The 17,016-nt window shown below is 39.3% G+C and overlaps 1 protein-coding gene across 2 annotated transcripts in view; it reads left to right on the top strand.

Moving 5' to 3' along the window:
• Nucleotides 1–17,016, top strand: part of LOC311431390 (uncharacterized protein) — a 541,797-nt gene that overhangs the window by 113,590 nt on the left and 411,191 nt on the right. The window contains exon 1 of one of the 2 annotated variants that reach the window (XR_014689389.1): nucleotides 5,498–5,787. The exons of the other annotated variant lie outside the window; for it this stretch is intronic. The gene's annotated coding sequence lies outside the window, so the exon portion shown is untranslated. Of the gene's footprint in view, nucleotides 1–5,497; nucleotides 5,788–17,016 lie in introns of those variants that run through there. 2 annotated transcript variants of the gene reach the window in all.

The raw sequence follows: 17,016 nt of genomic DNA, 5'->3' as shown, positions 1-17,016 counted from the left end.
GTAAAATTTAATATGTTAAATTTCTATTTGTAGTCATTGCAATTGTACATCATTTTCAGTAATCATAAACTGACAACTCTATGTTTTTTTCAAATGGGAACTTGTTTTCATGTTGGGGAGATTAAAGACTTCCCTTGCTTCTAGTAGACATTGAGAAGATTCTGGAGTACAGTGAGGTGTAACCAGCATGGGATCTTAGAAAACAAGATGAGACATTCATCACTGTGCCTGAGCTGGAATCACTCGTTCCAGTGTCAATCCTGACAGATATTTGTTTAAACTGTTCTAAAAAATCTACACCAATGGTAATTTGCCAGTCATCCTTGGCATCTATTCCAAAGCCCAACTATCCTGAACAAAAGAGAGATTTTTACCTGTTACTTAGTGTAAATAGTAACAGTGCTACAGTGCTAGAATATGCCTAAATATTCACTGTAGGTGTTTTGTTTTGTAGTTTTTGTGGTTTTGTTTATTTGTTTGTTTGTTTTGGCCTATGAAACTCCCTCAACTCTGCTCACATGAAACTTAGTCTACTGGTGAGATGTGTGATGCCATCTTCTAAAATAGCATCTGGATACAGGCTTTTCTCTGTTATGCAGCATACACATGCCCTTATGCTGCTCTCTTGGAAATTTCTTTTTCCTGTAGTTATCTCTCAGTTTTTCTTTGTATACGTAATAACGGACCATTGTTTTCTTAGAAATTTTTAAGCCCATTTCATAAAGGTGAGAATTAACCTCTACACTTGTCGGACTTTTCCAAACAGACTATGTCACCTTCTAAAATAATCTGTGGAAACCGAGTTAGTACATGCCCCAGTTCTCAGTCTGAATGCTTTGGATTTCTTTTCCACACAAATCTGGCCAGATTGATTTAAGGTTTGGGAAGCTAACGTGTGCTTGAGACTTGACCAGACAGAGGTTTGGACGGCAGCTATGTGCATGCAGACCCTGAAACTAAAACCATTTTTCTTTCCCTGTGATGAACTGGAATTACAGGTTCTCCACCTGCATTCTTGTCCCCTTTTTTCTGGGCATTAGGTGCAGAGGGTCTAGCAGATGATGTAAAAGTGCTTTTATACCTACAGGCTGGGGATCTCTTTTATTGTGCAGCAAAAACAACACCACCATTCTATAGTGATGTGCAACATGTTACCGTTTCTCCCTGGAGCCTGAATTACCTCTTTGAAATTGTATCAGCTTGATAAACAGAGGCAATGCATCAAGGGAGTTGGAAAGTGGTGTGGTTTTTTTTTTTTTTTTTTTTTTTTTTTTTTTTTTTCCCCCCAGGGAATTCTCTCTCTGAGGGAAGAAAGGACTTGAAACACCAAACCACTATTTTCATGAGGTTTTGTGACAATGTTCTTGACTTTTCTTAGTTTTTTACTTACCAAGAAGATCCCATGACACTTTTCATGTAATGAATGCTTAAAAAAATTGCTCTGTCAGAAGCCCAATAGTCCAATATAAAATGTTTCTGAAGGGCAGATGTTGCAAAAGCCTGCACTTGGAACCCATCTGCAAAAAGACTATGTAAAGTAATTCAGGCATGTGCCACAGGTTTTATTGTGTGAAGGTATACTCCACTGAATTGGTTATTAAAGTGTACAGCATCAAGCACTATCTACTTGTTACATAAGAGATTTTGTACATAGTTATTAGGCTTCATTACCTGGGTTTTAAATAGATGTGTAGGGCATTTGGATCAGTTGTCACCACCGAAGAACAACTCTTAAAATGAAGGCAAGCAATTTGTGCTTAATGTAGTAGAAAAAGGGGGAGCCAGTAAGAGGACTGGCAGGATGAAATAGGGGGAATGTGCTTGAGGCAGTAATCCAGGAAGATGATTTTTGCATTTGCATTTTGAATGGATTTCAGGGGACAAGATTGCTTCTGTCACGGCCAGGAGGAAGGAGATTATCTCGCATCTCAGCAACGATAATGAGGGTCTGGATGAGCATTTTGGTTTTATGAATAGGAAGGGAAGGCAAGGTGCTAAAGTTGCTAAAGCAGGCAACATTCTGAACCAGTACTGGGTGCATGGAGGCAGGCAGAGGAGAGAGTCAAATGTGACATCCTGGTGTCATCAGAAGGGCAGTGATGATTGAAAGAGGAGAGGTTGGAGGGCAGCTGCACAATCCCCTCCACATTAGGGTGCATTTCTGTTGATCTACAGGAAGTTCCCTTGGGGAATTCAGCATTCAAATGTCTCTAACTTGACACTGTTTGTAGTGTTGTATCATGGTTTTGTCTACCTTCTACAATATGTTTACAAATTCAGATTTGCAGCTTGCTTCAGCCATGCCCCATGGGAGCGCAGCTCACTCTCTCTGTAGATTGGGAAACTGTTCAGACTACACTCTCCTTCCACGAGCACTGCATGTCACCCCCTGAGTAAAGGAGGTAGCGTGTATTAAATATAATGGTGGAGCCTAAGCTGTGAAAAAGAATGGGCTGATACTTTGGAGAACGACAGAGGTGTGACACAAATTAAAATATTTTGGGTTATCATTAAAATACTGTTTTTGTTTTGTTTTGTTTTGAGATGTTTAAAAGAAAAGCTGTAAATTTTCATAGTAATGAAACATATTTCATAAAAAAAGCATTGCTTACAAAGAAGCTCATTTTTCTGTAAAGAGAGTTAAAAGTCTCTTTCTACCCGTCCTATTTTAATCTCTGTTTCCTGTTTGTTTTCATCATTCATAGACTGGGAAGGAAGCTACTGTGTCTTATGGATTTTCCACTACTGTTTCTATTTCTGCTCTGAGAAATTAGCTTTTAAGGGAGTGCAACAAAAGGCCTTTCTTTGCAGTGTTTTTGGTGGGCTGCAAAGAAGTTAGAACCAATAGCAAAAATGCAGGTCAGGATAGTCAGTTTTCTCATGAAGCTCATGACAAATAGGAAATGGAATAGACGTTAAACACACACACACACACAAAGATGGAAGACTTGTCACCATGCTACAATTATAATAAGTCCTGGATAGACACATGGCAAAGATGTCTGTGAAGGAGCATTTCTGCTGAAGCTGGTTCTTGATTTGGGCAAGACACCTAAGCTAATTTAGCTTTAAATCTTAAGATATATGTTCAATATTAAAAGTATTTTCTGGAAATTCTTTTGGCTTATTAAAAGGAAATATTTTCAAGTAATGTACTTAATCATTTTACCTGCTGGTTTACCTTTACCCTGTCAGGCAGCTTGGATTAAGAAATTCAACTGGTTCTGCTTTAATGGCTTTTTTCCTGCCCTTGCAGAACAGTGCTCTTTTGTTTGGGCTCTTAGCACTTCAGGTGAAAGATTTTAAATTCCTGCAAACCTGTCTTTCCACTTACTGGAGTGGTTTGTGAAAATATTACTTTTCACAGCAAGACTTTATAATTACGGTATATTTGCTTTCCCCGTTCTCCTCCCACTTTGTCAAAATACTAATTTTTTCTGTAGGGGGATACTTTCAGTGATAGATGCACTGGGTATTTTGTGTGGTAACACAGGACTTCGATCACTTTGACTGCATGAGGAGCAGCTACAACCGCCCAGGGCCGAAATCTGTATGTAGCAGGCCTGCTGCATTTTTTCCGATTTTGGGCCTAGTCAGGTCCTGTGGACTAGCAGAAAATCTGGATGCCATCTGGATGGGATTGCACTGCTCAGGCGAGGGCTGGGAATCCTGCACCACTCCTCCAGGGAGTGTTTTCTTGGTATTTTTTTTTTTTTTTTAGTTTTTAATTGCACTGTGGGAGAACCCCAAGATGTTCTCAGGATTGTGAAAATGCACAGTCTGCCTTTCCCAAATCTTTTGAGGTTGCTTTTTTTTTTTTTTTTTTTTCCCATTCAGAGGAAGGCAATGAAACTCTCTGAATAAAGGACTTAGTAAAAACATTAATGTGACTCAAATAAACCCTGGAACTAACCTCACATGAAGTGTTTTTACTTACTTAAACTGAGCAAAGAACTAATAAAATAAATTGATTTAAGTGAGGTTTTCTAATCATTCGAAGATATTTCTTAATTTCTAGTATGATAATTAATAATTGCATAGAATCTTTCTGAATGCATTTTTATTTTGTTCTTCTGAAATACACACAAATTCATGGAGAGTGTGTGTAGAAAAGAGGCAGTTTCCAAATACATAATTATTGAAAAAGACATTCAAATAACATTCACTGCTTGTACGCATGTATTGGATTCAGGTTTGCAGTAGATCCTGTTGTATATTTGTATCAACCTCTTCTGTGTCACAGGCAGGAATATGCTAAGCACTTATCCTGTCTTTAACACAGTGCATCTGAAGACTTCACTTCCTTGAGAAAATGATGTTAAAATATGTCCCTATTCTATGGGCAAAAATAAAAATCAGTATTTGCCACTAACATGCATAGATTTTGTTATCTCCACTTTCATACCCACTTTCAGCAGAAGATTGAGTGAGGAAGCATGTATGATAACAGCTCGCCTCTCCTTTCTCAGCCCCTCCTGATAGTACCACACAGTAATGAGTATGCATTAGTTAGGTGTTTGCGAAAACAAGGTGGATACCAAGCACCTCAAGATTATCTGTAAGGGAAATTAAGTGTGGGCAGCAGTGGCTAAGCTGTAGAACTTCATCATATTGCTCTGTTACCATAAGGGCCTTACGCTCAACGGATTTACAGTGGATTTTTAACTAATGACTCCCTCATTATCTTATGAATAACAAAAAGCAAATTACCCTTCTATTGCTGAGGACAAAGCCAAGGAATTCCTGACTTGCCCCTAATGAATATGTCTCTCTTTTTTTTTTTTTTTTTTTTTTTTTTTGTATTTATGTAGGTGATCACAGCTAGGAGCAGTAGCCCTCTAGTAATGACAGCTTCTTTCCTCTTACTCAAACTGGGGGTAGGGGTTGCAGGACTGAATTTCTCACTCTGAAAATTGAGCAAAAATAGTTTTGGAAATGACACAAGAAATGTTTAACATGGCCTTGTAATACTATGTTATTATTTATGATGCTGGAAGTTTAAATATTTTGTATTTTTTCTAATATTCAAATCATAGTATTTATTTCTGTTGAAATTTATTTCTCAATTTTAATGAAATTAGAGAGCCAGAAGGGAACTGTTCAAGTTTCCACTTCCAGTGTGCTTACATAGCACATTTGTTCTGGTATGATAATCTTGTCATACTGGTGTGTGAACTGTCAAACTAATGGGTGAAGGTTTTCCTGTAATCTGAAGGATTTTTTTAAAATATATATATATTTCAAGAATTTCCTCCATCTTTTCAAATATCTGAGATAGTCTTCTAGTGGGACAGCACTGTCGGCTTACTTTAGACCAGAAAAGCTTTGTACATTGCACCATTAATAACTCTTAATGTATTCTACTGAGCAAGACAGCATTAATATGTGATCTGCTCAGGCAGAAGACTCTTCCATACATGGAATAGTAATTGTCAAAATGAAAGCCAGTGGCTTTTGCTTCCTATTTCTTAACGCTCGCCAGAAGCTTTTGTGACCCAGACTGTGTAATTATACCCAAAGGAGAGATGTCCCAATTTGTCACTGAAGTAGCTGCAGTGATGTGGGCTGAAGTCACAAGGGAAGGACAAGAATATTGTAGCATTAAAGTTCCTTTGTAAGTTTGAAGCAATGACTGTTAGTGATCCACCAGTATTTTACACTCAGAATGTTTTGCAATGATCTAGCTAACGTCAGCTGTCTTTCCTACTAAGACCTGAGGTGGAGGAGTTGTCTATGTGCCAATATCTCATTTTCTTAGTGGACTCTTGCCTAAAATGGCATTTTGGAGTGAGTAGATTTTTTTTTTCTTCTTGTTTTGCTGCAGGCTGAGGAGGGGTACTAACATTTTCTGGATAATGTAGGTGATTGTTTCATATTCAAAGCTATTAATTTGGGTTGATGAGGCATTAATAAGGGCAAATATTGCTAGATATTATCTGATGATAAACTAGCAGTATGGTAAAAAGGAATGGATCAGTCATGATTGCTCTGGCTTCTATTTTTAGGACTTGAATTTTAATTGGCTTAAATAACTTCTGTTGTTGATCTGATTTTTATTGTTTGACTTGCAAGTTTATGCTGTTGCTTGTTTAGCTTCCACATCCATGAGTTAATTTCTCTTCCTTTAAATTCTTCAGGTGGTTAAAGATGGTGTGAGTCAGTGTTTTGCAGGTAAAGGTTTAGACAAGTTATGGATAAAGTAATAATAAAGACTGTCTAGATTTTTATCTCAGCACAGCAGAGGCAGTTGATTGAAAGATGACGATGAATCTGGGTGGTCTTGATGTCAGAGACTGCCGTGAGGACGGATGTTCACAGCTGGGGGACAGGGAGAGAAAAAAGATCTTGAAATTCTGAATTCTGAAATTAGTGTATTAGCCCTTAGTTTCGCAGTGCAAGAAACTTATCTTATTTGAAAAGTTCCCCAACTAGCTATTTTAGCATTACTTATCTTAAAAACAAAAGCAGATAACAGTAATGCAGTCAGGAATACCTAGCTTATTGTGGGGGCAGAAAAGCTGTGATGTACAAGTAAAGAGTTGCTGGAAGCTAAGCCTCATCACCCCTCCCATACATTTTTTTTATTTATTTTTTTTTAAGTGAATCAGGTCTTTAACAAATGAGGCTTGGAGCATTTCAGTGATATGGAGAAGTTTATGGAAAAGTGACTTACTAGAGCTGTAACTGAAGTGATTTCATAGTTTATTTTTAGACACTCCGGATTTAAGCTCACTAATTGAGGGTGGGGGTGAGAAGGGAAGGTTTGCTTGCAGTTGGGTTAAGCTGAGGTTATCTCTGTTTGCCTCAAGCCTGGAAGAGTTGGCAGGAGAATTTACTAAAACTCGTGAACTTGCATAGGCCTGGCCTGTAACACCCCCCACCCACCCACACCCCCTTGAAAGCTTTCTCAGCCTTCCACTCCAGCCAACTTCACTAACAAGAACACCACAATCCTGTCCAGCCCACGCTGGGAGGGTGTTAAATATTTTTTAGCCTAAAACTTCTGCTCCCTACTCCACTTTAATTTTCTTGTCCACCCCCAGCACGCTCCTGGGTGCTACAAGGGTAGGATGAGTGCCATTTATCTCTTATCTTGTTGGCTATGAGGTTACTTTCACAACGGCTCTGTGTTTCAGCTTTTCACCTACCACAGAGCTAATGTATTAAATTGGGCCAAATCTGGCACTCCTTTTCCCAGACAATGGTTTTATTGAAGTCTTTAGGGGCTGTGCCTGCGACTTAGTGAGATTGCAGGCAGTGGTATTTAAAAGAGGTTTCCAAAGTCCCTTGAGTTGATTGAAGGAACTTTTTTTTTTTTTTTCCTTTTCATTTTCTCCGGTGGAAGTAGCTAATCAAGACAGTGCTTTCAAGTCTGAAAGTGTCCCTAGCAAAGTTACCTGGGAAGAGGTTTAAAGCACCTCACTTAACATTTTCACATCTTTGTGCATGGGTTCCCAGCCATTTCCACTCCTTATCTTCTGTTTAAAGGCAAACCCTCACAGCAATGTAATTTATTATACCTCCCCCCTTCAAAGTCAGACTGGACAGTATCTGAAGGGGTAGCAACAAGACAAACCAGTATCCTTCTGAAAGAAGAAGTTATGACAGCTTGTTATCAGGTACAACTATTTGTGTGCAAGTGATGTGACAAAAGAAATAGCCCATCTGATTGTGACTTTACAGCACTAATAAAAGACTTGGGGTTGGGGGGTCACTTTGAACCTCCCCTCCCCTTGCATACACACCCACATACATTCTCTCACTCTGGTTGATGAAACAGTAGCAGGGTAAAAAATATTCTGTGTGTGTCTGTAGTTTCTGAGCCACTGGAAGCAAAATAGTACCTGGGTGAATTGCCAATGAAAAGGGAATTGCTCTGTGATGTGCAGTTGGCACTGATATTCCAGTATGGATTTGCACAGGAAATACACTGCATGAAACACTACATTTGCTAGCAAAGCTGTAGCTGGGAGTCAAACTATTGTCTGTAGAAGCTCTCTATGTTTATGGTAAAAATATGATAGATACATTTCTTTTAAGGACTTCAAGAAAATGAAAGGTTCTTTCAAAACCCATCAAAATACCAACATGACAGCTCCTAAATAGGATGAGCAATGTCCTGTACAGGGAGGTGTGGTAGCTTTATACCAATGAGCAGCTTAGCTACACTGTGCTGCTCTTTCAATCCCCCTCCTCAGAAGGATAAGGAGAGAAAATACTGTTGAAAAAATAATCATGGATTGAGATAAGGAGATCATTCACCAATTACTGTGAATGGGCAAAACAGACTTGATGTGAGGAAGATTAATGTAATGTATTGGCTATTTCTAGCAGACTAGAGAAGTGAAGACTAAAAACAAACAAAAAACACCTTCTCCTACACTTGCCATATAAACCCAATACAGGAGGTGCTGTTGTAACCAAGGCAAATTTAGAGAATTGAAGTACTGGTTTCCCATTAAGAAGTTTAAACGTAATATTAAAATAAGACCTTCTTTAAGAGAAATAAATTTGCAAATGGTGCCTCCACTGATAGGCATTCATTTCTGTCTGAGGCATCATTCATTTTAAGGTAATGGGAATGGTCTTGTTAGTGGTATATTCTTTCATACTTTTTCACTGGTGCTAGACAGAAGTGTCCAGGTGTCTTTAAGAGCCTCACGCTCGGGTTGAAGCTGCAGATCTGACCCTCCTTATCTGTTCAAATTTGTGGTCTGCAGACAGGGATTTACCCTCTATGGATAGAGGGAAACTTTTTTTTTTTTTTTTTTTAAATTAAAGGCAATCTGAAATTCTGTTTTACTAGTAATCGGAGAGAAGCTGGAGAGCAAATTACTTCAAGATGGACTACAATGAGTTCACAAACTCATCTTGCATTTAGCAAAGAGATTCTGTGTTTGGAGGGGGTGGAGGCTGAAGCTGAGGATTGAGCTCAGTGCAGAGGCCACAACACCTCAGCTGTGTCAGACTGGTATAATGGCTTCTGTAATTTACTGGTGCCTTGTATGTGTGCGTCTTTTCCGCTGAGCTTAAAAAAAAGATTTGCCTCTAACTACTCAATCTCCAAGAAGAAATCACTTGAGCACTCATTGTTATTTTTTTCCTGTGGAAACCTGGGCGAGCCTCTCCATTTTGTTTGCTGACTCCACCAGTCCTCTTGGCATCACTGTCTCTGTCTGCTCAGTGATTTGCAAGGACAGGCACTACCGGGAACAACTTGTGCAGTGACTGTACAACTACAAGAGCATTCTTGGTCACTTACATGTATATTTAGCTTAAGTTCATCGAGGTCTACTGAACAAAGCTACCAGAACTGTACTATAAAAGTGTACTTAATTTTACATAGGAACACCTTTTAATTACTGAGTCACATCTGGACATAAAGATTTTTTAAACAAACAGCCAACAGAACACTACCTGGTCTTTCCGTGGTGTGTGCATGTGGAGGACCTGTGAAGTGCCTAATTGCACAATCAGGAAAAATAAACCTCTTGTGTTAGGATGGGCTAGATTTTATTTCAGACAATCATATCTACGTCTTTTGGTGTTTAATCTTTGCCAAGATTTTTGTATGTGGTTTTCTTGTCTTCTTGCATCATGCCATTTAATCTCCACAGCTTTTTTATTTTTTATTTTCTATTTTTTATTTTTTATATATATACTCAACTTATTGTTTCAGATGTGTAACATTTTTCCTTTTTTTTTTTTTTTTTTTTTTCTAAACAAAACCTCTGTTTTGATTTGCCTTTTGTATTTTGTTAATGATGGCAACTGAACAGAATGTATTGTACTAGTGTTTGAGTTTCTGTTGCTCAGCTCTTTTTCTATGACATTGATTTTTACAGTGTAATTTCTATAACAATTAACATTCCTCCAGGCTGAGAATAGCTCTAATGGAAGCACGTCTGTGAACTGAGGGAGCAGAAGAAGTGTTCTGGGAGTAGAAAGCTTAAACCATGAGGTTAAACAGGTCAAATGAGAAGAAACAGTCAGTTGAAAGGAGTGAATAGTATAGAGGATTAGAAGAAGGGAGGAAGCTTAGTGGCTGGGTTTTGCAGTGAGATTGTTACTTTTGTGTAGGTAAATTCTCTTTGTTTTGACATCAACATTCAGAAATATGAAATCTTTCTCTCTCTCTCTCTTTTTTTTTTTTTTTTTTCTTTCTCACATACCTCTGACTTAGTGAGATTCTGCTGCTCTCTATAGATGCTTTTTCAGACTTCTGTTCATGGAAAAAGAAAATACTTTCATTTGGCAAGCACAGATAATGGTTTGTAGTCTGCCTGCTGGTTTCTCACAGGTGCATATGAACCCAGTTTCAATAATAAGATACCACAAATTTTAGCAGCTTGTTTTTCCTTTGCCAGGTACAAGCAGAGTACAATACCAGATAGAGGAAATGTCATGTTGACTGGTGTTTGTCTCCAAAATGTTTTTGACTCTTGGCTTCATTAGTTAATTGTCTTTATCTACTGATGCAGATTTCTTGTCTTTGATGGTGAAACCAAGTTTTCCATCATTCATTATTACAGATGATGGAGGATCCCAGTGACAGTGGGTCAAATCCCAATGATTCTGACTAAGAATCATACTGCTGTCTCTGCTTTAAAAAATGACAATAAGCTAAATGTTTCTGGTACACTGTGGCTGAAATGTTTTAGCAGTGGGTTCTGGGAAGGAACAGAATTGAAATGTAAATCATTACACCAATTTCTTCTGTTTTTTTGTAGATGTCTTCCCCCATGTTTAGATGTAACAGGGCAAGCTCAGAGTAAAAATGTGTACTGTATGTCACATAAGAGTAAGAACTGGAGGGTGTAAAGCTGCATGGGATTCCTTGGTTCCCCTCAGAGAGGATCTATGTGGAGTCTGGTGGAAATTTTGTACAGCATGTTCTGGGTTGTTACTTCAGATTGCCTTCAATGAGATGTACCATTCTTTCACAGAATCAGAGAATAGCTGAGGTTGGAAGGGACCTCTGAAGACCATCTAGTTCAACCTCTCTGCCAAGCAGGATCACCTAGAGCACATTGTGCAGGATGGCATCCAGGAGGGTTTTGAATATCTCCAGAGAAGGAGACTCCACAACATCTGGGCAACCTGTTCCAGTACTCTGTCACCCGCACAGTATAGAAGTGCCTCCTCATATTCAGCTGGAACCTCCTGTGCTTCAGTTTGTGCCCTTTGGCTTTTATCCTGTTGCTGGGCAGAACTGAAAAGAGACTGGCTCCATCTTACTGACACTCTCCGCTCCCATTTTTATACATGTTAATGAGGTCCCCCCTCAATCTTCTCTTTTCCAGGCTAAACAGGCCCAGCTCTCTCAGTCTGTCCTCATACGACAGGTGCTCCAAACTCCAGCCCTCTCATCATCTTAGTAGTCCTCCTCTGGACTCACTCCAGTAACTCCATGTCCCTCTGGTACTGGGGAACCCAGAACTGGACACAATACTCCAGATGTGGCCTCACCAGGGCTGAGTAGAGAGGAAGGATCATCTCCCTTGTCCTACTAGCAATACTCTTCCGAATGCAGCTTGGGATACTGTTGGCCTTCTTGGCCACAAGGCATATTGCTGACTCATGGTCAGCCTGCTGTCCACCAGGATTCCCAGGTTCCTCCCTGCAGAGCTGCAGCCCAGCAGGTCAGCCCCCAAACTGTACTGCTGCTTGGGGTTATCCCTCCCTACATGCAGGACCCTGCACTTTCCCTTGAACTTCAAGATGTTCCTTTCAGCCCAGCCTTCCAGCCTGTTGAGGTCCATCTGAATGGCAGCACAGCCCTCTGGGGTATCAGCCACTCCTCCCAGCTTTGTGTAGTTAGCAAACTTGCTGAGGGTGCAATCTGTTCCATTGTCCAGGTCACTGATGAATAAGTTGAACAACACTGGACCCAGTATTGACCCCTGGGGGACACCGCTAGCTACAGGCCTCCAACTAGACTCCGCATCACTAAGCACAGCCCTCTGAGCTCTGCCATCCAGCCAATTGCAAATCCACCTCACTGTATGCTCATCTAGGCCACGCTTCCTGAGCTTGTCTATGAGGATGTTATGGGAGACAGTGACAAAAGCCTTGATGAAGTCAAGGTAGACCACAGACACTGCTCTCCCCTCATCTACCCAGCTAGTCATCTCATCACAGAAGAGTATCAGATTGGTTAAACATGATTTCTTTTTGGTGAATCCATGCTGACTGTTGCTGATCACCTTCTTAACCTCCACATGCTTGGAGATGACCTCTAGGATGAGCTGTTCCATCATCTTTCCAGGGATGGAGGTGAGACTAATTGGCCTGTAGTTGCCTGGGTCCTCCTTCTTGCCCTTTCTGAAGACTGTTATGACACTGGATTTCTTCCAGTCCTCATGCACCTCCCTTGTTCTCCATGACCTTTCAAAGATGATGGAGAGTGGCCTAGCAATAACATTGACCAGCTCCCTCAGCACCTGTGGGTGCATTCCATCAGGGCCCATGGATGTGTAGATGCCAAATTTGCTTAGATGATCTCTGACCTGATCCTCTTTGATCAAGGGAAAGTCATCCTTTCTACAGACTTCCTCTCTTGTCTCCAGGATCTGAGATTCCTGAGGTAATCATTAGTGAACAGAAACAAGAATCGGTTTCTTTTCTAAAATTCATCTTATTTTTGCTGATTTGTGACCTATATTAATGACCTATATTTGTGACCTATGTTAACTATATTAATGATTTTCCATTTTGTACAGAAGCATCTTTCCTTGTTTTATTATTTGTAATGATAATAAGTAATAAGGAAATGGCTTCATAGCTGATAAAGTACATTACAAGTCCTGCTGTGAGTTAACTGTAAGCTAAAATGTGTTCAACTCATCAGCTTTGGGCACAGTTCTCCTGCTGTGTTTCATCCTTCCTTCCTCCAATCTCTGTTTTCTGATAGTCTTTGCAATCTGGTCTTTGCCAATAAAGCATAAAGCATTGGAAGGAAAATGGGAGTTAATTGTCTTTAATGGATGATTGGGAAGGGGGAAAGGGAAGTAACGTTTTAATATTAAGAACCAACATTGATTCTGAATGCTCTCATGCTTTTAAGCTTGTTTTAATAAAACTATTTCAAAAACAACTCCTTCAGATATATTGGTGATCTTAGCAAAATGCTGTGATGGTTGGCATGCTTTTCTTTGAAATAGGAACCCTGGAGGAGGTAACACAGAGCACATTAAAAACCTTTATTGCCCCATCCTTGTATTTCTCTCCTCCTTTTGCTACCTGAACATTAAATCAATAAGCGAAATAAATAAATAGACAGACAAATAAATCAGAAATAGGTGTTTCCTGTTTTGGTGGTTTGAATGGCTTTTCCTGCTGGAGTATACTTTAAGCTTCACTTTCACTTACCTCTGAGGACCTCTTGTAGATCTTTGCCTGTCTTGATGCTCTGAAGTGGTGATGGGTCCGAGTGCCATGGTTGGGTGCTCCTCTATTTTGTTTGTGTAAGTTTCCTTTCATTGAGGCTAGTGTCCATTCTGGACTGGCCCCTATACAGTATTTGGATTAGGGAGTGGGGTCTTGAAGCACTCTCAAACAATGGATAGATATCTGGTGGTGTAGTAGTGTTCACAAGGAAAGAAATTGGAGAAATGGAGAAATTTAGGACTTGTCTTGCCAGGACCTTTTAATTTCAGAGGTTTCTAAGTCATCTCAGGGTAAGTTGGTGCTTTCATGTAGAGCGAAGTAGAAAGAGTGTCTTGGGTCCCAAAAGTGGGACAGACTGTACCCTAGCGCAGAGGAAGTGCAGGGCTGAAATGGCTGTTAGCAGTCGTAAGTCATTTCATGCCCACTCAAAAAATCAAGGCACCTTTAATACTTACCTCTAACCTGTGCCCTGCAGAGTTGTGAATGCACTGTGTCCCTACCTGCCCATCCTGTCCATTTGTGCGTGAACCACAAATGGTGATGCCTGCCACCTTTGCTGAAACAAACTGCTTGGCTCATTTTGCATCTGCAGCACGTAACATCTCGCAGACTAGTGGTGTATGTCTCTAAGTCTCTCCTTGGTTCTGTTCTCCCTGGACTGTGCTCCAGCCTGTTTTGCAGAGCTCCTTGCTACAGATTCAAGAGTTCAACCAGTCTTTCCAGGGAGTAAGGGTGAGTCCCTCTGCTGCTTGCCAGGGAAGCCAGTGGAAACCAGAGCACTGTAGTCTGTGTTTCCTTGCCAGCTATTTGGATCTGTTATGTTTTTGTGAAACATTTTTGTTCAGCTGATTAGGATTTTTTTTTGGATGAATGAGATTCTTGTCAGAAAATAACAGCCAGAGTTGGGAAAGAAGTTAAACAGAAATATATTATTAAAATAATACCAGAGAAAATTTCCAAGCATGATCTGAATGCAAGTCTTGATTTCTTTTGCTGTGAGTCAGAGGAGTGTGGGCTGCCCCTTTCATTTGTATAGTGTTGGATTCTAAGAAACAAATGCTTGGTATTTAATATTTGGTATGTTATTTTAACTCTTTCTCTGCTGAGAAGTAAGAAATATCCAACTGGTGGCCATTTTTCCAATAATCAAGTGTCTGGTCCAGTCTCAGAAGTTACAAGACTCTCTGCAGTTAAACGCTGCAGTCTTCTCTCTCTGACAACTTCTACTGTAGTTAGGTAACTTAAAGCAGAAGAAGAGGTTCAGGAAGACAGATTAAGTAGAATTTGATATATTAAATAATGCAGAAGGCACTGTGGTGAAATTAATTGGCAAGTTTTTGATGAAAAAAATTAAATTTAGTTTTTAAGTCTACAGTGCACGAATTTGGAGCCTGAGTAGCCTGGAATGTTATTGAATATTTTATATCAAACATACACAAACAATCTAACAAATAAATATTGGAAAAAAAGTTTGAGTAATGCAGGTCAACTTCCTTAAAAATATCAAAATGTGGAATGTATTCCTACTTGCATTTTGTCGACTTCTGCTCTATATGACAATAGGTCGATTATAGTGAAAACTTATATCCAAAAATGGTTTGCTCTTCTGAAGCTGATGATGTTTTCCTAAGATTGCAATGTTTGAATGACTCATACCTTGTATTTTAAGAGTGGTAGCTGAAGTCAAATTTCTTCTTCTCTACCTCACATGTTTACAATTAAGTTCATCATTTAAGCTGAATTCTGAGTGACTGCTAATTCTTTCTTTTTGGAGGGCTGTATACAAAAATATAGCTTGCAGATTTTTTCTTATCTTAAATATATGGATTCATATATTGCCAGAATTAATTCCATTTATAAGAAAGGTAAGTAAATAAAAGGAAGTGGTGGAAGCACTGAAAGCTATTTCCTTTTTGGAATCTGTCTACCTGAAAACATCAGTGTCTGCAAACCTGAAAGCTAATATGCCACAGTTTTTTCCTATGGTCATTACTTTTCTTGTTGCACACAATTAATATTTTTAAGAATGAAAACTGTAGATGTATAATAGATTATTTTCATAATTATTCTTTTTTTCTTTTCTTTTCTTTGAGTGTTAAGAATTAAATGTAAAAGAGGTTAAATGATGGATGTTATAAACAAAGCATCTCTGGGCATTTTGGAGTAAGATGTTCTGTACTCTGAGTTAAGATTCAGCTACAACTTGTATACAGTAAAGGAGAATTGAAGCAGTGTCAGTCTTGAAGTCACTTTTAATTATAGTGATCTGTGGAGGGATTTAAGAGTGTGGGTATTCTTGGATGTGTTATGTTATTACTTTATTTTTGTTATTTCCTTTTTCTTGTGCTTTTTTATTATATATATATTATTAATAGTCATTACACAGATTGTACCTAGAATGTCTTATATAAAAACAAACAAATAACACACAACAAGTTTTGCTGGCAAATTGTGTATGCTCTGCAGTCCTCCTCCTTCCCCAGACATAGAGATGCTAGTTTTAATTTAAAAGGAGTAAACTTCCAGTTCTACTCCCAGATTGTGTTCTGAAGGACCTATTAGTGACCTCTGCTTGGTAAACTTTCATGTGAAGATATGCTTAAATCTTTTTTTTTCTTCCCAAGTTCTTTCTATAATTTAAATGAAATTTCATATGGGAGGCTTGCTTTACAGTTAATGACTAGCTTTACAATTAATTCTGAGAAAAAGTTTGTGTGTGTTTTCATGTATATTGTGGCTGTATTAAAAAAAATAAAAATTTCCATATTAAGAAGAAAATGTGCAGAAAGAAAAATAGGTCACCTTTTCCATTTTGACTTGATTCCAGTGCAAAGCTAATTAATGCAAAGTTTTCATGTCTTAGAGGTCAGATCTGCAATTCAGGGCTGTGACCAGCAATTAAGTGGTGGATAACCCAAGTTATGCGCTTACTTATATCTGCATAATAGGCCAACTTAAAAATAATGAACTGTTAAGAAATCATTTCTTCAACCTACTAGGCATGCATACTTCTCTTTCAACATTAAACAATACTGTAGGGAAGTCCAGGAAGGACAAAACTCTTTCTGAATCAGTGGAATTGAATAAATCCAGAGCTCTGTGCATGGGGGAGATCTGCAAGCACAGCTTCTGGGTACCTGCCTCAGTTCCTCTGTCATCTGCATTCTGTGTGTTTTGGGTGAGGTTTGGGGACAGCGTGCATGTAGGAATGCATTTCTGAAAGATATGGTGTATTGGAATATTTTTTCCCTTTTGAAAGAAAGAAACGTTTATTGGGGGACAGGAGGGTTGCAGGGTAGGGAGGAGTGGGTGGGTAAGGTTTTGGGATGCTGTGCTAAAAAGCTTCTGCAGCTGTATTGTAGTTGCGGGTGGCTGCATGAAGATGTTTGCAACCTACAGTGGCAGCTCTGAGTGAAAAGTTAGAGCTTTCATCAACTTCATGCAAGAAATGAGTGCAGTGGCAAGAAAGTGCTGTGTTCTCATCTCACTGGCTATGGCAGGGGCAGCCCTGCTAGATATGGACCCCTATGTTAGGTATTTCTCTCAGCCCTAACCCTATCTCAAACCTAAACTTCATGCAGAGCCTGTGAGACAAGATCCTTCTGCAATGGCCCAGATGAGGAGGTT

This window comes from Aythya ferina, assembly GCF_964211825.1.
Source record: "Aythya ferina genome assembly, chromosome: 2".
Lineage (NCBI taxonomy): Eukaryota > Metazoa > Chordata > Aves > Anseriformes > Anatidae > Aythya > Aythya ferina.
This window is presented reverse-complemented; position numbering and strand designations above follow the sequence as displayed.